Here is a 23,840-nt window from a genome sequence, read left to right on the forward strand (position 1 = left end):
CACTCCTGGCTTTCCCAGAGCAGTGGGAGTAGGGTGGCTGGGAATGGAGGGCAGGATCAGTGCCTCACCAGGGGTGGGTGGGGACTAGCATGAAGGGAGGTAGTGGAGATCATACAGGGTGGTGTGGGTTGCACTTTGCAGCCTTATCAGCACAAATAAAAACTTCAGCCAAGCTAGTTCCTTATCTGATGAGGGAGCATAATGTGTCACATGAGAGGAATGAATATAGAGTGCCCTGCAGATTCGCTCTGCCGGAGTGTGCAGGATGACAGAGGAGGAGTCTGTATGGGCAGCCGGCCAGGCAGCATGGCACAGGAAATGTTTTTCGTAACCAGACACTCGCTATACTCCCACCCCAGCCTGTGTGTGTGTGTGTATCGATTCTCAGACTGCCTCTTTTCCAAACTTCCCTTTCAGCTCATGATCTCAAGACCTTGTATTGATATAACCATGGCTAATTACAAGGTTCCTGCGCTTTGAGATTCACCCTTATAGATCCTCAATCCAGGGGCAGGCTTCCTTTAAATGGCACCATCTCAAATGTCCCCGACCGGCAGCCCACTCACTCCACACCTCCCTTCCCTTGAGAGCCAAGAAGCATGTCTAATCCTAACTGGTCTCCAGTGCCTTCTGCCAGCCGCTGGAGCACCCCTCGGTGTCCTCCATAGGGCTGGCTGAAAATTTTCAGTTGAAGCTGTTTGTAGATTTCACTTTGGATTGTCAGTGAAACCAACTGTTTCTTGACAGCGTCTGGCTTCCTCCCGAGGAAAACGTTGATATTTAATTTTTTAAAAAAAAGCTTTTGAACTGAAATAATTCAATTCAGAAATGCTGCTGCAGTATCTCACAAAAATGGCACCTTATGTTCCCATTCTCTGTAGTCCAGGCTCTCCTTGGACTATATTGCCCACAATGCTCCATGAGCACAGGACTCTCACCAAGGACTGAAGCATTGTTTCCCTTCACCAAGGGGGAGATCATTATGCAGCAGGTTTGGAACAAGCAGAAGGAAGTATTTCTTCACACACTGCACAGTCAACCTGTGGAACTCCTTGCCAGAGGATGCGGTCAAGGCCAAGCTTATAACAAGACTCAAAGAAGAACTGGATAAGTTCATGGAGGATAGGTCCATCAATGGCTGTTAGCCAGGATGGGAAGGGATGGTATCCCTAGCCCCTGTTTGCCAGAAGCTGGGAATGGGCAACAGGGGATGGATCACTTGATGATTACCTGTTCTGTTCATTCCCTCTGGGGCACCTGGCATTGGCCAGTGTCGGAAAACAGGATACTGGACCAGATGGACCTTTGGTCTGACCCAGTATGGCCATTCTGCTGTTCCTATGCATCGTGGGAGATGTAATCCAACTAGGGAGTCCACCCTATACTGGAAAAAAGGGCATGGGGCGGGGGAGCATTTCCAGACAAAAATATGTTTTTCAGCAAAAAGAATAGGGTATTGTTGTGATGAACCTGCTGGCTCCTGACTGGGGATTTTCCTTCCATCCTAGAATAGCTGGAGGGAAAGGATGAAGCCAGTAGAGGACACTATTACCCAGTGGAACATCCAGCCCAGCTGATAGCTCTGTAATGCTTAGAGACTAGAAGAGAAAGTAGTATCCTGAGATTGGAGGTGGGGGGTTTCAGGGGGGAGAGAGCTGATTTGTGGGTGTGAGGGTATTACAAAATACCCCCCCAATGAAGAAAAAATCAGTTAAACTTTTTTTTAATTTGATAATGATGAAAAATGGAAAGGTTGCACCTAAACTCTTCCAGCCACTTGCTTTCCTCCCCTTGCAAACAGCTGGTTTTGAATTAGAACTTATTTATCAGATTTCCCAACATGCACCTTCATGCTTTCTCCTATGCTGCCCCCGTGCATGGAAGAAACTCCCCGTAGAGCTCTGCAAAACCATCTTGCTGTCCTCCCACACATCGCTCCTTAAACTTCTTCCACCAATGGTACCCGCAGAGCACTTGCCAATGGCTAGGTAGCCGATATGCACTCTGCTGTGACTGTGCTTATCCTGCCATTCACATTTGTCTCACAGTTACCTTGTGCGCTCAGTCTGCTTTTTGTAGCCACCACTGTGTCTTGTCTTATACCTGATAGGTAAGCCCTTTGGGGAAGGGATCATTTTCTGTTAGGTGCTGTACAACCCCATAGCACGATGGGGCCCTGGTCCAAGCCCCTATCATAATTAGAGATGGTGTAATACCACCAGACCCTGGTCATTGGCTGGCAGGATTGAACCTGGGATCTCTGGAGCTAAATGCATGAGCCTCTACTATATGAGCTAAAAGCCACATGCCTCTTAGCTAAGGCTGTAGCGGACTCATCAATTTCTAAGTGGTCTCAGTGACACTAGAGGGGATGGAGCACCGTACCCAGGAGGTACGTGGGTTACAATGGCAAGAAAGAGTTCCATGAAAGATGCTTCTGCAAGAATTTGCCAATTCTTTTTTAATTGAAGTGTTGTGCAGAGACAGTTTGATTTTGATGAAGTTCTGATGGAATCCTGCCTGCCAAGCAGTTTTTCTGCCAGGTCACCTGTCTGGCTCCTTGGCAGCCTGCTTTGGAAGTCTCCCAGACTCCCAGCTCTTCAGCAGGCTTCCTGGCAGCCTGACAAGGAGCTGGGAGTCTGTGTGCCCCAGTTCCCAGGCTTGTGGCTACTAGGCAGGCTGGATTGCCAGGTTCCCCGGCTCTGGCGCAGTACACCAAGTGCACTGCCCCAGAGCGTGGGCTTCATTCCCTTTTGCAGGGAATTTTGAAACTTTGGGGTTTTGTTCCAACTCAGAATGAAATCCTCCACAAGTTACCTTCCTCCACCTAGCTCTAATTGTAATAATAATGGAACGGCCCCAACAATAGAATAAGAAGCAGTGTTTGGAGTATATTTTTAACATCATCTTTATTTAAATGTGAAGGTTAACATCTCTTGGCACATGGAGAACGTGTTCTTCTCTTGCTTATGAAGAAAATATTTCTCTGTACATCTGGTTCATATTTTTCTTTAGGTTGCTGCCAGAAACAATTCCAAAAACAGAAAGCAGAACAAAGTAGGATGAATGTATACATTTCTAAAGGATTCCTTCACCATTCTCTTCTGCCCCAAACGCAATATTCCTACTTAGAAATCTTTTAGTTTCTTTTTTTTAAATTAGCTTTCTTTTCTTAATGTGAAAACATATGGTCTAATTAACTCTGGAACATTGCTGCTGCAATCGTATAAATGATCTACATTTAGAAAATAATTACAGTGAATATGACAAGAAAAATATTCCGTTGTAGAAAATGTTTTTCCTAATTGTTCTAACCCTATTATCTTTCCAGTCAGATTTGTCTGGAAAGTCTTATTAATGACTGCATGCCATGATTCTTATGTTGGGGCTTTTAATTTTCAAGCTCAGAGAAATGTTGTCTTTCTTAGAAATCCAAATTTTCCCATTAGAAAAGGGGACATGGGGTGAGGAGTGTTTTGAGATAAGCATTACATTGTATCCAAACCTCACTAAGTGTGTGAGTGGGGTGAGGGTGGGCTTGGGCTCGGGCTCAGATGAACATTTCCTGTTTTGCTCCTTCTCAGTTTTGAATTGTCAGGCAAAATCCAGAGGTGGTTTTGGTTTTGGAAACCTCATTGGTTGGGGTTCAAAACAAAGGATGGTTCAGATCCAAACTCTGGTTTATCCAGACCCTCACTAGCTGGGACGTACGGGGTAGAGGAAGGGGCCTAATTGGTCCTAATTTTGGCCCATCTCTCGTTCAATACATATGAATGTTAGTTGGCCTTCTGTACCCATCTACAGGACATCATTCAGTTGACAAACACAATGTTGTCATAGCACCAAACTCCTGCTATTCTCTGTTGTCGAGGAAGCAAAGCATTTAAAAGCTACTGGTTTTAGATAATCAGGAACAGAGAATCTGCATTAAGAATGTAATGTGCAACCCAAAATGATTTATATTGCTAACAGGAGTACTTGCTGGGTTGCAGTCAGATACTACGTTGATTCTTTTTTTTTTTTTTTTGACAATGCATCCAACTCTTTCTTGGGGCAAACAATGCTTATTTTGCAAGCAATTATTTATAAACATTTGCAAATGTTTTATTGTGAGGTTTTTGTTATTAATCTTTCATTTTTTTCAGGGGAAAAATGTGGTTTGGGGGTGGAAAACACATACCCAATCTGTATATTTCCAACTACAGTACTTTCTCTGGTATCTGCCTGTAAAATAGAAGTGCAGGCATGTGTTATATATAAATTTGTAAATGGAAATTTTGAACTGAATATTTTAGCTAATCTGGGTTTCATGTCCTGATGTAACACAATCCAGCCTGATTAGACTAAATGATCCATAAAACATAAATTACTTGGAAGGAAACAGGGAGGGGAAGAGGTTGTTTTTGTATTTTGCAGTTTGGGATTAGTCAGCTAGTTGCTGAGCATCCTTGCCTCTCATCCAAAACATCAGGAAACTGAGCACCTCATCAAAGAGTGAGATCAGTCCTGAACAATCAGTGAAAGACTGCATAGCTCTTGACCTGGTGTCAAGTTGTTGGGACAGAGCTAATTTGCTGACTCACCATAGTAGCCAGACCAGTTGGGTTTCATTAGAGTCACTCAAACATAAAAGGGTGAGTTGCTCTGTGACGCACGGAAAGCTAGAAGAGCCAAAGATAGAATTAGTGATTTCAAAACTTAAACTCAGGAATAGAACTATCTGTGAGTACTTTAGTCCATTTTCACACCTGTTCTTTGTCATGTACACCTTGTCTGCACTAAAAGGAAAAAATTGATTTAAGTTACGCAGTTTGAGTTATGTGAATAGCATAACGCAAATCAACGTAGCTTAGATCTACTTATCGTGGGGTCCACACTACGCAATGTTGATGGGAGACGCTCTCCTGCTGACTGCCCTTACTCTTCTCGATCAGATGGCATACAGGAGTCAACGAGAGAGTGATCGGCAGTCGATTTTAGCGGGTCTGCACTAGTGAATGGGCTTTTTGTCACATGAATATTTGAGGAATGATCTGTTTGTATCAGAAGTGCTGAGACTATTAAGGGAATGAAAATAATATTCAGGTGTGACTCTAGGTGAGTAGTTGCACAGTGAATAATGAACAGTCAAACCACATGCTCCACAAGTGACCCATAGCATACAGTATTTACTGCACTGATAGACGTGAAGAGTGGTACCTCTCTTTCAAGTGGGGCCCGTGTAGGGGGAAGGGCTGTGTAACAGACCCTACTGTATTTGCTGCAATGAGTTGCTCATGCAATAAGCACCGCATTCTGCTATGTGGTCATGGCTAAGGGATAAATTAATGCTTTTAAAAAAAAAACCTGTAAAATTTTAAAATTTCTAAAGACTGTAAAGGAAGGGAAACGGATGAGCCAGCAAAGAAATGGGCTCCTCACTTCTTGAATAAACTATTATAGCCGTAAACAAGTTAAAACTAATTTCCCAAGCCTGCAACTGAATGGTTAATAAATCAACCCCTAATTAACCCTTTAATTGGCTAGTTCACCTATATTTGAGAGCTGTTCCATGTTGCTACTCCTTATTGTCACACTGGAATAAAAACAAATTTTGACGGTCATAAATCTGCTACCAAGGTTGTATTTAAAAGGTGCCTGACATGACAAGTACATATGGTGAAGTGAGAGAGGCATTTTAAAAAGATGTTCCAGATGTGCAGGTATTTGGGATCCGACCTTTATTTATATATGTATCAATCAGTAAAGTGTCATTAAACTAAGTCACCTTTCTGACATTGGAACAACATCATTTAAAAAATGAACTTGTCTTTTACCACATTTTGTTAAATGATTAACTTTCCTTAGATTAACTTAAAATGATCCCATTAAAATGTACTTTTTTCCCTTGAAAGCACTGCTCATTATACTATCATTTTAAGTAATTAAATCAGAATAAATGGCTCTGTGAAGATATTTTAATGTAACATCTAATTATATTTGACCTAGCCTCTGAACTATAATCATTAACTACATGAACTGTGTAATGTTCTGCAGACTCTTTAATAATGTATATGCAATGAATTCAGCTGCACGGAGTTGTAAGCTGGAGTTGTTAGATAATACACACCTGTATCTGGATGGGATTGTAGACATGAGTCTGCTTGTCAAGTTGTTTCCTAGCAACCTGTTTTATATTCCTTGATTACAGGGTTTATTCTGCCCCCATTGAAGTCAATGGCACAGGATCAGGCCCACTGAGAAATCAGGCTTCAATCTGAACAGCTTTTGATATCATTGGTTTTACTCCTCCTTTACATTGCTGTGAAAGCAGAACTGGGCCGACCTATATTATGTTCCACCTGAATGTTCAATTGCAACGCTAAATTTTGTAGGATTCCATATAATAAAGTAGGTGTTAACATGTAACCTCAGTGATGTATTTGTACTTTTCTGATGTTGTGACGGAATTGTTTGATTCAGAAGCTCAGGACTTTGGTTATATTTTAAATGGTGCGAACGCTTATCCTTCTGCAATAAAACTCAGCCTGCAGTTTTCAAGATTTTTATGATCCAGTTATATCATTTTTCCACAGAATAATACTTCGTAAGAGTCACTGGAGTCAGGATCAATTTAAGTAAACTTCTTTGGGGAAAATCAGCCGGTTGGAAGGATTCCCACCCCGTTGTCCCCTTTACCTTTCCTCAAGTACGAATGAATAAGCTACAAATTAGTGACTTTTTTTTTTATGCTCTTGTGCTTTTTTTAAAAGCTGCAGTGGATGGGCTATTCGCTTTAAAAAGAGATATTGTTAGTTTCCTGCCTTTACAGAAAGAAAATGAAAGCACCATATTGTAGCAAAACTGAAAATTGCTAGTGCCACCTATTGGTGGAAAGTTGAGATTACAAAGCAATTAACTTCTGATCTGCATGTTATTCCTCAGTCGGGGCGGCTCTAGACATTTCACCGCCCCAAGCACGGTGGCATGCCATGGGGGGGCGCTCTGAAGCTTGCTGGGAGGGTGGCAGGTGGCTTCGGTGGACCTCCCGTAGGTGTGCCTGCGGAGGGTCTGCTGGTCCCTCAGTCCACTGGTCCCATGGCTTTGGTGGTCCACCAGAGCAGCGGGACCAGCGGACCCTCGGCAGGCACGTCTGCAGGAGGTTCACCGGAGCCACCTGCCGCCGTCCCAGCGACGGGCAGAGTGCCCCCCGCGGCATGCTGCCCCAAGCACACACTTGGCGTGTTGGGGTCTGGAGCCGCCCCTGTCCTCAGTTGATAAGGGATAAGTGATTGATAGAGGAATAATATGCAGATTGTTAGTTCTAAACATTTACCAACATTTAACTTGAAATAATGTCTTGGATTTCCTAATGTATACTGGCCCTGATTTTTGCAAGCATGGCCAGGCCTGCTTTGACGCACAAACTGCTCAACACGAACAGCTCTGGGTTTGTGCATGCAGTGGGAGCTTGGCATACAAACCTAGGCTTCCAGGATTGCCGGGAGATATACATGTCACAGTCATGCACATGTGACATCTAGACCCACTATGGTTTGTATAAATATGCGTAGGTTATAAAAATGGTCACCATGACTTAAGTCGTGACGCAAAAAGGACAATTGTAATATTCTATCCTATTTGCACTATAGGAATGCCTAGAGGGTCTCTAATGGGGGGAAGGGGCTGCCCCTTTAAGGGTTGGAGGCCTGGAGCTGGCCAGCTCCATACAATTAGCCTGTCACACCTGGGATGAGGTGTGGCTTTAATTAGAGCCAGCTGGGCAGGGATCAGGTGATTCTCTTAGTAGAGCAGCAAGAAGCTGTGTGGGGAGGAGAAAAGACATGCAGAACAGAGTGTGAGAGACGCTCCTTCAGAAACCCCTGTGAGCAGAGGAAGGGTTTGAGCCTGGAAGTCAGATGCCCGAGGGCCAGGGACAGCAGACTCCAAGGGTGTAAGAAGGAGAAGATTCTCCAGCCAGGTAGGGCCAGTGAGTGGCTTGCCAAAGCAGGAAAGGTCCCAGATAGGAAGGCCTGGGAGAAGGAACATAAACTTTTCTTTTGTGAGGACTTTTGTGGGACTTTAATTTGGGTCTTGGAGTTTTATTTGGAGTTTATATTTATATTAATAAACCCAGACCCCAAAGAAGGGTATTTCTGGCCACCAAAAAAAACCAAGTGGTGAAGTTTATTGAGCAGTCCAAGAGTGGAAACTGAGGGGTGGGGCATCTTGCAGTACTGCCCTTAGGCCACAAGGGGACATGTCCAGGAGCACACCATGCATTCACAGGGCCTGAGATCAGAGGCCCAATGTGCTGGATGCTGTATGTACACAACACAAAAAGCTCACAATCTACATAGACAAGACAGACAAAAGTGAGTTAAGTGACTTGTCTAAAGTCACACACCAGGGTCTTAACCAAGCCAGCTATAGAACAAAGGTCTCCTGAGTCCATGTCCAGTGCCCAATCCACTCAACCTCACTGCAACATAATGTTAGACTCTGAGAAGGCACAAAATTCCATGCTGACATCATGCCTAATGTACTTAAACTGTCTTATAGCTGTAATATAGAACAGCACTAGATTTCATTTTCCTGAGAAACATCCAGACCTACTTCTGATATTCAGGGCTAAAGTCTCTAGCCATTTGCTTGCTCATGTGTCTATTTTTGTTGAACCTTTTAGAAAGAAAATCTCCTTAAAAGAAAGTTCCTGCCTTTTCTTCAGGATCGCTGCAAAAGACCAGTGGGAACTTCTCTAGGCAGCTGTTTCATGACCAGGGATAAAACAGAGAGACCCTTGGAAGGGCCTAACTAGGGCTTGAGAAAACCACTTGGTACTTGTCGGTACTGCTCGTGTGCAGCCTGTGTGGAGGGCAGCTGTGGTGGCATTTCCCACACTCTCAGAATGCTCAGATCTCTTATTCCCAAAGGAATAGCATCATGCCAGCTTCTAAGGTGCAACTCAGCATCCCCACTCTAACACACAGCCCTTAGAGAGACAGCAGGGCCGGCTCCAGGCACCAGCTGAGCAAACTCGTGCTTGGGGCAGCAGATTCCAAGGGGCGGCATTCCGGATGCCCTTTTTTTTTCTTTTTCTTTTTGGTTTCCTGCTCTGGCCACCCTGTAGAGGGTGGTGGCATGGAGGAGGGGAGCACCCTGAAGCAAACTCGGCAGGGCAGCCCGCGTCCTTCCCTCCCAGCTGACCAGAATGGTGCAGATCCCTGCCGGCAGGCAGCGTGGCAGGAGGGGCTGCATGGCAAGCGCCCCACTGAAGCCCTGGCCACCCCGCTTCTCTCCCTCCCTCCGCTCCCTTCGCCTTCCCCTCTCTCTCCCCCTGCTAGGCTGGGCGCACAATCCGCTGCACATCTGCAGCACAGGGACTCCACCTGCACCCTGTCTCCCACCGCCTGGCAAGTTTTTTTTCTTTTTTTTTCCTGCTTTGCTGCTCCGGCAGCCCCACAGGTTTGTTTTTTGTTTGTGTTTTTTGTTTTTTTTCCCTGCTTTGCCACTCCAGTCGCCCTGCAGGTGTTTTTGTGTCTGTGTGTGTGCGCTTTGCCGCTCTGGCCAATCTGCAGGTGTTTGTGTGTGCGTGTGCTTTGCAGCTCCGGCCAACCCACAGGTGTTTTTTTGTTTTTTGTTTTGTTTGTTTTTGCTTCACTGCTCCAGCCCCCCCGAATTTTTTTTTTTTTTTTTTGCTTGGGGCAGCAAAAAAAGCCAGAGCTGGCCCTGAGAGAGAGTGTTTATTATCAAAGACCATAGATTCAAGCAATAGTATGTACAAATATTGGGAATAAGGGTACGTATGAAACAAAATCATAACACACTTTCTAGAGACTAAACTTAACTAACGAGTTATCCCCTGCCTGAGGAAGTTTCTCACCCAAAGTTCTTCACAGAATTTTCAGCCAAGCCTGCCTGTGGCTAAGATTGCTCTTCTGTGAAGCAAACCCACTGTAAGTTTACTTCCTCAGTGAAGGATGCCTTGTCATCTCTCTGCATCTCTGGATATGCCAAACCAGATATTTGATGTTCACCTCAAAATAGAGTTTCCCCCATCTTCTATTTACTACTTCCTGCAACTTTCCTTCTGAAGTCTCGGCTAGATCTTCATTAGCATTTGACTTAAAATGCAAATAGAGTCCCATTGTCTTACATACAATACATAATGTCCAGATGAGTGACATTCACACCTTGTCTGGAGACGTTTGTCTCAAGACATGCTACTTTTAAGTGACCTGCTTTTAACTACAGAGCTAGAGAACACAATTGTTAGTGTGTATATACATCATTCTTTATGCAACACCCATACATGATTTGCAATGATTAAAATGACTGATGTGATACAGGCTTTTATTAGGGGTTGGCTACACTTGCGAGCTACAGCGCAGTAAAGGAGCCCCAGACTCCCTAGCTTACTCCCCGTCCACACTGGCAAGGCCTGTAGAGCGCTCTGACTCCGTGGCTACAGCGTTGCTGGTACTCCACCTCGGCGAGAGGAATAATGGTTGCTGCACCTTGGCTACAACGCCTGGGCATCAGTGTGAACGAGGTGTTGCGTTACTGCGCTCTGATTGGCCTCCAGAAACGTCCTATAATCCCCTTAAGTCAAGTGGCCACTCTTGTCATTGTTTTGAACTCCTGTAGGAATGCAGAAATGCCCTTTCAAAGCTCTGTTTCTGACAGCTGGCATGCAAGCCATTACTGTGGAATTCTGTGAGTGAGAGAAAGAGGCGGAGGAGAGGGGGACGTCTGCCGCTGTCTGAACTTACAAGACAGTATGTTGACATGCTCTCAGCCCCCCAAAAACCCACTCTTTCTCCCCCCACATACACACAACGCACTCCCTGTCACACTCCACCCCACCCTATTTGAAAAGCACATTGCAGTCACTTGCATGCTGGGATAGCTGCCCATAATGCACTGCTTCCAGTGCCACTGCAAGTGCTGCAAATGTGGCCATGCCAGTGTACAAGCAGCTGTCAGTGTGGACAGACTGTAGCACTTCCCTCCTGCACTCTCTGAAGGCGGGTTTAACTCACAGCGCTCTACATCTGCAAGTGTAGCCATGCCCTTAGAAACCTCACATGATGTTGATTTGATGAACCCAGGAGATCCCTGTACCTACATACCACTGTGCCTCTGCTAGTTGGCATCCAGAAGTTCTTGGATCACAGCAAGTTTTTTTAGCTGAGCTGAAGAGAAATTTAATGGGCCATGCACAGTAGGAACAGATGAAAGTTCCAGAACTGTTCTGTCAGTGAGCAGAGGGAACAGTGGCTATTTGCATGGAGAACCCTCCACCTCTTTAGGCCACTCCAGGCCCTTTACCAATCTTCTCCTCTTGCTGGGGTGGGGATCCTAGTCCCATATCCTGCTACCTTCTCCTTCCAGACTGCTCAGAGCTGATTACTGCATACTTGGAGCTTCAGTAATTTACCCAGTCTCTACATAGGGATAGATGGAGCAAGATCCAGAGATCACAGCTTATGTGAGCAGGAAGCCAAAGGAATTCAGCACTTGCCAGGATCAGCCCGATGCACCTGGCCCAAGATTCAGCCACAGAAATGGGAATAGAATGCAAGTCCTCCATCCCCTACCAACGTACTGGACTCTACTGCTGCTTGTCAGCCAGTTTTCATTTTAATGTATCTAAAGAATAATATTCTCATTTTACACTTTCATATCAGTTTGGCTGATTTCCCCTTTCCCCCCACCACCTTCACTTGATAAATAATCTGAATTCTACTGAAGAATTTTCTAAACGTCTGTCTCCTCTGTAATTTTTCTGTCATGCCCTAGAAAGGGGCTGCTTGAGAGACTTCAGTGGAGGAAATATTCTCTACTCCACTCTGTGTTTAAAAAAGACCAATTTTTTGATGTGAAAATTATACGCACTTAGAGATATGTTAATATGAAAATGATTGGAGGAGTGTTGAATGGGGCTTATGGCTGATTTGCAGGCATTCTAGTACTTTGCCACCTGCATCACAGACAATCCAAAAAGAATATTTCTGTACACAGCTATTTTTTCCCAAAGTGGTCGTTATTCACTATTCAAAAGCCCACCAGTGTCTTAAAGAATCTACTTTTAAAGCCTTTGTTGCTGTTTTTTTCATGTTAAGTATTTGTCTTTTGTGGTGATTGGCAGTGCTTTGCAGGGGTACTTAAGCATGTGTTCTTCCTGAAAAAGAATGTTTTCCTAAATCAAGGCCATAATGCACAACTGCAGATCTTGCTGATTCAAGTGGGTTAAACCTGGGACCTTTCATTTGAAACTATCCAAACTTTGTTGGTCTGGATAAAATAGAAATGGATCCAAGCCACGCCTGGTTTATGTTATGTTCACAGCATACATACGGAGACGTTAGATACAAACAAGAATAACCTTGCTGGAAGGTTGCAGTGTAATGCTATTTTATTTCTTGAGCTTCAGAATGATAACACAAAAGAATCCGAACACAGAGACAAAGCAGGCTGCTCCCTAAAACCAAGAAGCACAACTCACCCTACCTTGCTCTAGGCTGGCTGGCGACTGATCACATATGCTTCACTTCAGATCCTCTAAGCAAGCAGGACCAGGAACCGACTGCCAATCCCACACAATCTTAAAGTGATAACTTGCAATTCTAACACAGTCCTCAATACACCGGAGTTTAGGTTTTACAAAATGAAAACTTTCCAGGTAGGTTTGTGCAGAATGAAGGCGCTGCCTGTGTGACACTTTGATTTTGATACAGACGAGAAGGTAGGAATATAGTTCTTGCAAAGACATTTTGCCCTTTGTTCTTACATACCCAGAATGACGCGGGGGTGGGGAAGCCCAGATGGTTCTGAGACCAGATCTCCATGTCTCCTCCACATTTCATCTGCTCGCTGGCTTCAGAACAAGTGTAGGAACTTCACTGTGATGACTGAAGAAGATTTAGTTCAGGGGACAGCAACCTTTCAGAAGTGCTGTGCCGAGTCTTCATTCATTCACTCTGATTTAAGGTTTCGCGTGCCAGTAATACATTTTAATGTTCTTAGAAGGTCTCTTTCTACAAGTCTATAACATATAACTAAACTATTGTTGTATGTAAAGTAAATAAGGTTTTTAAAATGTTTAAGAAGCTTCATTTAAAATTAAATAAAATGCAGCTCCCCCCGAACCAGTGACCAAGACCCACGAACTGTGAGTGCCACTGAAAATCAGCTCGAGTGCCACCTTCGGCACCCGTGCCATAGGTTGCCTACCCCGATTTAGTTCATAGCATAAGGCCTGAGCATAAGGCCTGCTGTACCTCAATGCAGGCGATGGGGAAGAGTTCAAAAATACACCTTGAAAGGCAAGAAGATAAATAAGATTGCAGTAATGGTTGACAACCAGAATGACAGGTCTGAAGGAACTGCTAGGTTTGGCATGTCTTTTTATACAACTGAACTTCTGTAACAGCACTAGGGGGTCATGCTTGTGCCTTAGGAAAACCATTTTATGATACTGACAGTTAAATCACACAACGGGCTACTTGCCCTAGGAAGGTGATACTTGACGAAAGTGATACAGAAATTAGAGCAGTTGCCATTTTGGCTGAGATGCATGCGTGGCATTGAATTTAATCCTCCAGCAAGAGGTTCATGTCTCTCTTACCAATCTGACAAGCACAGGAATGAATATTTTCAGTGACTAGTTAGCCGGGGAACTAAGCAGAAGTAGATGGGGGATCATCTCGAAAGCACTTCTGCGGTTAGGATGTCCCTTCCCCAGCCACCTTTTATTATTGGACCATATTATCTTCAAGAGTTTCTTCTTGATGGATACATTCTACCCTATCCTGTAAGGCTGCTTTAAGAAGACCCTACTGTCATGGTCCCAGTCCTAGCTGCACTCTATCTCCTTTCTGGTCTCTCTGACTATACACCCTTGTGTCATTATCACCAGGGCTGCCCAGAGGATTCAGGGGGCCTGGGGCAAAGCAATTTCGGGGGACCTTTCCATTAAAAAAAAATGCAATACTATAGAATACTATATTTTCATGGGGGCCTGGGACAAATTGCCCCACTTGCCCCTCTGGGCAGCCCTGTTTATCACTCCTGGGGTGCAATTCAGTGATTTTCTCACTCTTAAACCGATCCCTGGGCTACGGTACCCTGTGTCTTTATCAACAGTGCTTACCCAGCAGATCTGAGTTCAGGCCCCTGCAGTTCTTCCTCTCAGGAATCTGTGACTGGAGTGAATATAATGACCAGATAGCCGCTTTAACCGAAGTATTGCTTGTTTTGCAACAGGAACAAAACATTTAAAGAGAGAGGTTTTAAAACAGTCCACACCCATCTGTCTTACCTAAAGGCTTCCCATCCCCCAATGGTAACCTAGACAAACTTAACTTCTTCAGACAACCCCAGCAGGTCCCAATGTTTCAGTCAGATATCCTCCAAACAACTAGTCCGTTCACTTGAGAGAGTCCCTTTATAAACACACACACACACACGCTTCTTTTGTTGTGTTCCTGGGCCCCTTGCTACCCTGGCATTGTCTCTTAACAACCCTGAAGGATTTATGGAAAAGTTGCTTATCTTGAGCCGTTCTTTCTTCTCCTGCTTGTTTTTTTCACAACAGCGCTCTATTGAACTAAACTGTTAGTCATACAGAAAAGATCTCAACAACCAGGTCATCATGCAGTATTCATAAACTGTTACAGAGCAGCTCTAAATCCCTGCAGATGCTAGTAAGAATAAAGCCCTATTCAGGAATCCAAACAATAAACAACAAAACTTGGTTCTTAAAGGAAGCCTTAAAACTTCCATCTCGAGTCATTTCACTATTGCCTCTGCTACTGGCAGCAAGCTATTTGGCTCCAGATATTCTCCCAGTGAGGGGGATTGACTAACCTCTGTGAAATTTTAAAAACGTGCTGCTTCTCAAGAACTGTCCTGAATATGGGCCACCAGCAGGACCATACTTTGAAAACGTTTGTTCGTGGTTCTGAATTTGCCAGTTAAAAAAACCAGCCACCGTCAACATATATCTTATATACCCAGTAAAAATATATTATAGAAACTGTGGTCTGTTGGATGACTGGCTTCATTTATGCTCACAGAGCTATGCTATGCTTTTATTCAGGTCCATGGGTGTTAGCATGGGTTTGTAGAGAGCGTACTGGACTGGGACTCAGGAAGGCACCTAGATTCTACTCTTCAAGTGACTTTGCCACTGTGCTGCTCTATGACCTTTGGCAACTCACTTCACTGTGCCTCAGTCCCTGCCCCCACAGAATTTACAAACAGGTGAGACAATCTCCCACTATGTGTTAGGTGTGATCCCTGCACAGTGAGCCAGACTCCAAACCAGATACCACATTCCATGGCAGCACAGCAGACTCAACTCCCATCCCAAAATTTGCTGATTCTCGTGATTTCTCTCTGCCCGTTGGTGGGTGCTATTGGTAGCTGATGTGTGAGTGTGCATGGAACAAATGATATTTAGAAGAACAAGGTTAGAATTCATCTTCTTATATTTAAAAATGGAAATGTTTCTTGAGATATTTTCTCCTCTCGAGTAATCACATGGGGTCAGACAGGGCCTCCTCGGGGGCGCACGTGGGGCAATTTGCCCCAAGCCCCCACGAGAATATAGTATTTTATAGTATTGCAACTTTTTTTATGGAAGGGGCCCCCAAAATTGCTTTGCCCAAGGCCCCCTGAATCCTCTGGGCAGCCCTGGGGTCAGATGCTCAGTTGGTGAAATCCATGTAGCTGCACTGACTTGAATGGAGCTACAGTGGCTTCTGTTAACAGAAGAGCTGGACTGTAGTGTCAGTATTTATACATCAGAAGCTTTTTTAAAAAAAATTGTTTAATCCCTATTAATGCAGGACTGGGTGGCTCTGGGGATTGGTAATGGGGAAACCCTAAGCAAAAGCTAAGACCCAGCAGTCAGAGAAAGCTCTCATGCCATGTTTCCATTTGGAGGTTTACTTTGACTTAGGGCTTCTGGCAGACACATGATTATGGGCTCTCTCCGGCTCTGCTCATTTAGGGCCTTGTTTATGCACAGTTGAAGAGAATGGCAAAGGGTCAGGTGCCTCAACTGCCCAAAATATCTCCTTTGTATACACGAGTGTTCAACTGTAATCTGAGTGGCAAGGACAGTCTTATGTCTTGCTCTAAAATGAAATAACCTGCAGTGATGGTGGAGAGCATTTTAAATCTTCTGGGGGAGAAGAGAAAGGGCTAACGCATCACTGACAATGAGTGTGATCTTAAGGTAGATCAAGAATAAAGACTCTGGGTGAGGGTCTCTGGACAGGCTGGCCAGCTGTCAGGTGCTTGGTCCCATCCCGTGGTGTAAATAACTCCACAAGGTGCAAGGCACTGGAGAATCAGGCTCTCTATGTAAAAAGCTTAATGTGATACTGTTTCATTGTCTCATCCAGAGCCACTCTTCTCCATGTTCACTGTAGAAGCCCTAAAACATGAAATATACTCAGGTAGGGGAATCTTTGAAGGGTGACTTTCTTTTTGGGAATTAATATATTTGAGAATTGGTGATGGTTCTAGTTTTGTAGTGCCCAAGAGTGGGAGTTGTAGGGAGTTTGGGCACTGTGGAGGCTAATTTAAATGTTTCTGAAACGTGATTGCTGTAAGCATGTTTAAAATTAGACTGATGATACAACAATAAATCTAAATAAAGACATTTGAATGTCAAGAATAGAAGGAACATTAAGCAGCATCTTCCCTCCGAGTAACTCTTCAAAGTGGAAAAGCAAAATCTTAGGGTCCATAAATAAAACATTATCCTAATCTAATTAATGTTCCAAAGATAACTAGTAGAAATACTGAACTGGTCATTCACTCATAAGCAAACATATTTCACCCTTGTCCAGTCCTAGGAACTCAAGTCTGTGTACTTTAGTTGATTCATAGCCTTTCACAATATGCCAGTAAGCCCTGAATACAGCAGATTTCACATAGCAAGTACTACAGTATGTCACTGTCTTGTTAACATTTGGGGGAAAACGATGAACTAACAGCTTATAGTTTACTGGATTTTTGAGAGTCTTGTTTTTCTGTTAAGGGATTGGCTATTGATAGCCTTAGCAAGCTGCATAAAAATAACCTCTTGATGTGCTAATCATCAGAGAGGATGCAAATTCACTTGGTTTAGGCAGGAAGGGTAATAAATTGCAACGGTTAATCAACATCCTGTAGAGAAATTGTGTGTTTAGAATTGGCCTTGAGAGCAGAGACAAAATTTGGTTAGTTCAGTCTACTAAAATTAAATCACAGGGCTAACTCCTCAGCTGGTGTAAATCAATGGAGCTATACTGACTCCCGATAAGGCACTGACTGACCCTTAGCAATCTGAAGGAAACGCCTTAGCTTGATTTTGTGTGTGTATCTCTGCACACTTGTGCAGCAGATTCTAGGGATGAATCCATAGTTGCTGGAAGTAGGGATGTGGGGGGGTGCTGCCACACCCCCTGGCTTGAAGTAGTAGGAGTAACCCTAACACATGGCTTCTGCCTTCAGCATCCCCACTATAAAAATTGTTCCAGTGCCATTGGATGAGTCTGGTTGAAATGAGTTAGTGCCAATGCTAGACCCGCAGAAGAAGAGACTACTTGATTTTGGCTTGATCTTGGATGGCAGCTTCCTGTCTTAGGGCTCATCTTCACAGATGTTGGCGTTGTTGAAAAATTACCGATCAGCTCTACTTAAAACAGAGTTGACTAAACTGAACCTTTTGCTGAAATGTATTGGTTTTGACAAAACTTTCATTGGTATAGAATTTCTAGTAGAGAGAGAGACACACACACACACACACACTCACACACAGAGATTCTTTTGGAATTGTTCCACTTCATATCAATAAACAAACACTTATTGGGCCAGAAAGAGAGAGAGACCATTTATAGTCTGAACCACCAGGCTATCGTTGTTCTGGGGTGTCTGTCTCTCGTGCTTTTCGTGGGAAATTTCAAAAGGTCTTATTTTTGTTCCAAATCAAAAAGAAAACTAACCTTGACATTTGTTTGGCAAAACCAAGTTCTTGTTCTCCAGCCAGCCTTGGTTTTAATCGAATGGAAAAATTCCTTTTGAATGTATTGTATCGAGGATAGATATAAGACTTCTGACATCCATCAGACCTGACAAATCTAAATGGGAAAATTTAAAGTAAGGGTATGGTTAGATAGTAAATTACAGGGTAGAGAGGCAAAACAAAGTAACCTTTTGTTTCTTTATAACTAGATACAGGTTAATTAATGTATAATTTCTAGTTTCTTTGAATTTATTTTGTTCTATGTGGTACCACCTCTTTTTATAAAAATCCTGCCAGCCCCCGTATAGTAGAGCTGCAGTCTGAAGCATTAAATTTTATAGTAGTGTTAAAGCAGTGATTTGTACCATCGTTTTAGGATATTGTAGTATTTCTTTTAAGGAAGGAGTAGACTTTTTTTCTTTAATATTTTAAGGTGTGTGATGAAATGATGTGATTCTGGAGCCTATTTCTGCCACAGGTGATGTGCTGTAAGTTAGTCATTGTCAAAGCATATGGAGGAGTTTTGGAAGCTAGCACACTGTACATGGACTGGTGATGGCATTGGTAGGGGATCACTTGAGGTAAATGAAAAATAGTTAAGTGTCAGTTCTGACAGGGGCATTCTACGCTCTCCCTTCAGGATTTTGCAGGGCCTGTTTTTTTCAGTTCTGTCATTCAGTGTCATAAACCTGGAGATGCTATTTTAACAGGAGCCTGTTGTCAGGGTTACTGAGAATTACAGATGGGGGTGTGAAATTCTGCGTAAACAACTGGAGATTTCAGGCAGAGAATTTTAGGAGTGTCACGTCCTATTAATACTCACTCATCATTTTCTGCCCAAGCACTCATGCATGAATTACACATTCTGTTATTTTTGGCTTGTCGCTGAAGTAATTTTACTCTAAATGGGTAACTATATGCAGCTAAATAGGCAATAGGCCAAATTCATACATTCTGGCAGAGGGATGTGTAAGCTACTCACCCAGCTGCTTTGTTCATGCCTTATTGTTCCCTCACACTGAGGGAGGGAAGGTGGGATCACCACTACTCACCCTCTGGTGGAATTTCCATCCGGGAGGGCATTTTTCTTAACCGTGGTTGGCTCTGTAGGAGCTCAGTGCGTGAGGTTGCTCTGATCAGAACGGTTACCCTTGTTGAACCTCCTTTTGGCCAACACCACCGCTTTGGCCTTCCTCTGGGCCTCCTGGTGGACTGGAGGTGCTCGTTTTTGCAACCTAGCCCTCTTCCCCTGCTGGACCCTAAGCCTGAGCTGAATGTGGTTCTTTATGTTAAAAGGTTCCATAAGTAAAAGTGGTAGCATCTAGCGGGAATGCAAGTAAAGCAGGTAAAGAGGAATGACACCTTTTGCCTTCTTCCTCACTCTCTTCCAAACCCTGACTCTGTAATGAATGGGAACTTGCATTTAATTCCCTTGTTTTGATTGGTGTTTTCTGGGTAGGCAATAATCAGTAGATCTTAGCCAATAAGCTTGTGTAGGAATATTTTACCTGTCACCCAGGGAAAGAAGATAAGAAAGGCAGGTTCCAATGATCAGGAGGTTTAATCAAGTCTTTTGTTAATGGAAGCTTTAGGGGCTTAGAATGCGCATTTACTAAAAACCCAGGTGACCTAGTATAGGATACTTTTCCAAACTGATAATATCTCGGGCTATACTGTAAGTCAGTGTGAAGATTAGAGACCTCTCATCAAAATCAGTTAATTGCTGTACCTGCCAACCTGTTAGATGCTTTGAGAGCACTGGAATCCCAGTTCTATGGCAGGTATAATCAAGAGAGCGTACTGCAGTGGTACCTAAACTCTGTGTCTATAGCTGGTCTCATAGGCCAAACTAGAATGGGACACACATCAGATCACAGGTTGCACTCTAGCAAGGATGATGTGACAGCAGCTCTTTACTAAGTGAGTTAAACAGAAGCTTTCCTTGAATGAGTTGGTAATAGAGCTGACTTACACATAGTTCATTACCAAAGCTTCGAGTGAATACAACTGAAAGCAAACTCTCAGTCCAGTTGCTGGAGAGAGGGAAAAGATGAGGGTGAGAAGGAGAAAAATGGCTAAGAAACTACTGTACCAACTAAGCAGGAGGGGAAAGATTCTGCCTTGAGTTCATAAACCCAAGCTAACTGCAATGAAGGTGGGTACATGATTATAAATGAGTCCAACGCTTGGCCCCATCAATCTCATGTGTGTAGTGTGTGCCCTTCAAAAGCCATTTTAGGAACTTTCTTACACTGAAATGGTGAAGATGTCTCTTTGCTGAGAGCCTGATCCAGGTCCCATTGAAATCCATGGGAGTATTGCTGTTAACTTCTATGGCAACAGCCTCATGCCTTAAGGTTGCTTATGAGAACTTTTTAACGGTAGATTTAAACAATATAAAAACATTGTTTTCAAAAAAGCTGTAATCATTGGAAAAAATGTATCTAGTTCTGAGAATACTTCCTTAGGCAGAAAACCTGATGTGTTGGCATTTAAGAACCTCTGCAAATTGCATTATGATAGGCTTATAGCTCACACTTAATAAGCAATATATTTTAATATTGAATTTATCACTCTGTTCAAGGTTTCTAATACTGAATTCCTACAAGGAGAATTGGTCCCTGGATTCCTGCTGAGTACCATTTAGAATAGCAACGTACAGCTCTTTGAACTCCCCATAATTACTACAAGCTTTTCATCTATTACAAGGCCTGTGTCCATAAGTGAAAGGAGGAAGAAGAGAGAAGCCTCCTTTATAAGAGGGATAAGAAGGCAGCAAATGTAAGTAGTTACTGTTTAGGATGCTGTGTCTCAAGGCTGAATCTTAATATCTGACGTCATGTCAAGCTTGGAGACAAGCTAACTACAGAACCTCTAGGGTGTAGGATCATTTGTAGCTAAGCTTTAGTACTAGGATTTCAGGAAATGTGCCCGGACTCCAAGCAAGGATACGTTCAGATCAACATGAGTGCAGGGATATCAGATTTTCCAGTTAACCCCAAATATTTTGCAATTAATCATGCTTAGAGTTGCATTTAGATCAAATAAAAACAACATGTTAAAGAACTAGAGCAGGAGGCAATATGAATATCATTAAGAACATGAGTTTCAGCTTTAGAATATTTTTGCCAAAGCTTACTCGAAATGTGTCAAACAGAACTGAGATCAAACAGAAGTCAGCCATTTGTATATTGTCCATGAGAGTTTGAAATGGGGTGGGAGTGGGGAAGAGGCGGGGAGGAAACATGATGGGAAATAAGGTTGCAACTGTCCAAGGGACAAAGATCTAAAGTAGATCTAAATAAATATGATGACATAGTTATCAGTCATAATTGTAGTCATCATCACACAAGGAATGTTACCTCTGTGCCAAGGAAATGCCTTCTTGGGATTTGCAAGCAGCATGATACATCACTCTAATGTATAGTCAACCTGACAGGAAGGAGGTAGCTGCAGTCCAAAGAAGCTGGAACAATCAAGCTCCCCCCTCACTTGCTGCTCTATCGGGGTTCACAATATGTCAGGAATGGGGAAGCCAGAAGGAGCCTTAGTGTACATCTGTGCTAGATTTGGAAGGTGTAAACTCTAGCTCAAGGAGACTGACTTGTGGTAGCTGTCAAAATGGAAGGGTAGCTGCAGAGGTGGGAAGGGCTGGCCACTCCAACTACAATCCTGTCTGAGACACTAGGTACATACTGTGACAACTAGTCACTCCCCATCACCATGCCGACACTTCCACTTTTAGTATGCTAGATCACTTAGAGCTAGCCTGGGTATGTCTTCCCAAGCTGGAATGTATATCTCCCAGCTCTCGTGTAAACATACCCATAGTCACTTGAGAGATCATCACATTCCCAAGAGTGGGATGGGTTTGTGCTCAGTTGCATCTTCTCAGTGGCTGTTTTTCACGTGCTCTCATCGCAGCTTGATGTGTCTGTGGTGACTAGAGTTTGTTGAGGCTTAAGCCACAGAACAGCAATATTTCAAAAACCTGTTTGAAGCATGGTAGCCGATACTTGACTGGATCTTCCCATTTTTTCTGTTGGTTCTATATTCACACTGGGTCTTGCAGGCTGAGTAGGGTAGGCTTTCCAATGTGTTTTTAGGCCTGTTTGGTGTTTGGGCTGAGCTAGGTTTTCTTTCCAGAGATAATTTGAATATATCTACGTGTTTTTTAGAGAAACTACTAGTGAATATAGAACTGGTGTTGCTCCACTTTCTCATGTGGGGTACACCTATGGCTTGTTGTGAATGCAATTGCAGTGCAGGAGGCGTCCACGTGTGAAGTCAAGCCTTTAGTTTTGTTTTCCTCCATGTGAGATTTCCTCATATTCCTTATGGGTCTATACATGCACCTCTCAAAACTATTTCCCTCTGTTGGAATGTACTGGTACAAATGGAATCAGTGAAATATACAATGGAGACCATTCTCTTTTTTGTGGAGAATTTTGAAATCTTTCATTTTCATTCCTAATCAGACCAAAACAAAATTTTGAAGTATTCAAATCCTTCACGAAACAGAATTACCTGTCTCCACACAGCCCTAGCTTCTGCTTCCTGTTGGTGATCATATGTTTCAAAAGACTAAACTTCACCTTGCTCTTTGAGGAAAAGCTATGACTCCCCACTCAAATCAGGGTATCTAGGAAGGTCTTCCTACCTCCACCATTCCTCAGCTTTCCTATAGAAAATTCCTTGTCTGTGTCTTCACATCTCCTTCAACTTTTGAGGAAGCAGGTGTAAACTGTTTAATCTTAAAGTCAAGTAATCTTCTCTTGGTCTAATGGGGTTTTTGTCATATTTATTAGGTGTTTGCATATAACATGCCACTCAACTGATTTCTCCGTTCCTTCCTTTGAAGCTGTCATTTCCAGTTCATTCCACTACATAGTTAGTCGGCACGCTTGAATGTTAAATACATCTTAATGGAACACAAAACAGACAGTTTATCCTTTTTTTTTTTTTTTTAAATCTCATTATCCAACATGGGAGAAGGGCACCAGGAAGTTTTGATTATATGTTATGCTTCAAATGGCAGAACCTAATCTGAACTGCCCTGTTAACCAAAATATAATCACATCCGCCTGGACTTATAGCTAAGAGATGTTTGGGTAGACAACACACTGGCTTCTCCAAGACTGGCTAATTCGACTGAAGTGCTTAAACCATAGTAAAAAAATATGCAGCGCTGTCTGTCATACTAACAAAGACGCATGCCAGCAGGCTGTGAAGGCTATGTTCAAAGGCTTCCAGCTGAGCCAGAACCTTAATTCTCAGACTCCCACCCCCTAATCATCAAAATTTTTCACTAGTCCCTCAATATTTAGTGTTCTGTAGCAGTTACACAATTCCTTTATAATTGATAGGCAGCCTTTTAATCCCTTGATATAATTCATGCAACACTCATTACTTTTCCTGGTGGTGAAAGTACCTTTTACAACCCTTGTCCAAATTGCTTTCCTTACTTATCTCTCTAAAGTTTAGGTGTAGCTGCTCACCTCCTGAAATGTCTTCAAAGATATCATTTTTATTTAAAATAATCCTTGTCTAGACCAGATGTCTACATGCATTTTAGTCCACATATGAAGTCAAGCCTTTATCTTTGTTCCCTTCCACGTGACATTTCCTCTTATTCTTTGTGATTTCTTGCACTCTTAAGAACTGAGTCAGACCATACTGGGTCAAACCAATTGTCCAGCTAGCCCAGTATCCTGTCTTCCGACAGTGGCCAATGCCAAGTGCCCCAGAGGGAATGAACAGAACAGGAGATCATCAAGTTATCCATGCCTTGTTGCCCATTCCCAGCTTCTGGCAAACAGAGGCGAGGGACACCATCCCT

Source organism: Chelonoidis abingdonii, chromosome 17, assembly GCF_003597395.2.
Source record: "Chelonoidis abingdonii isolate Lonesome George chromosome 17, CheloAbing_2.0, whole genome shotgun sequence".
Taxonomy (NCBI): domain Eukaryota; kingdom Metazoa; phylum Chordata; order Testudines; family Testudinidae; genus Chelonoidis; species Chelonoidis abingdonii.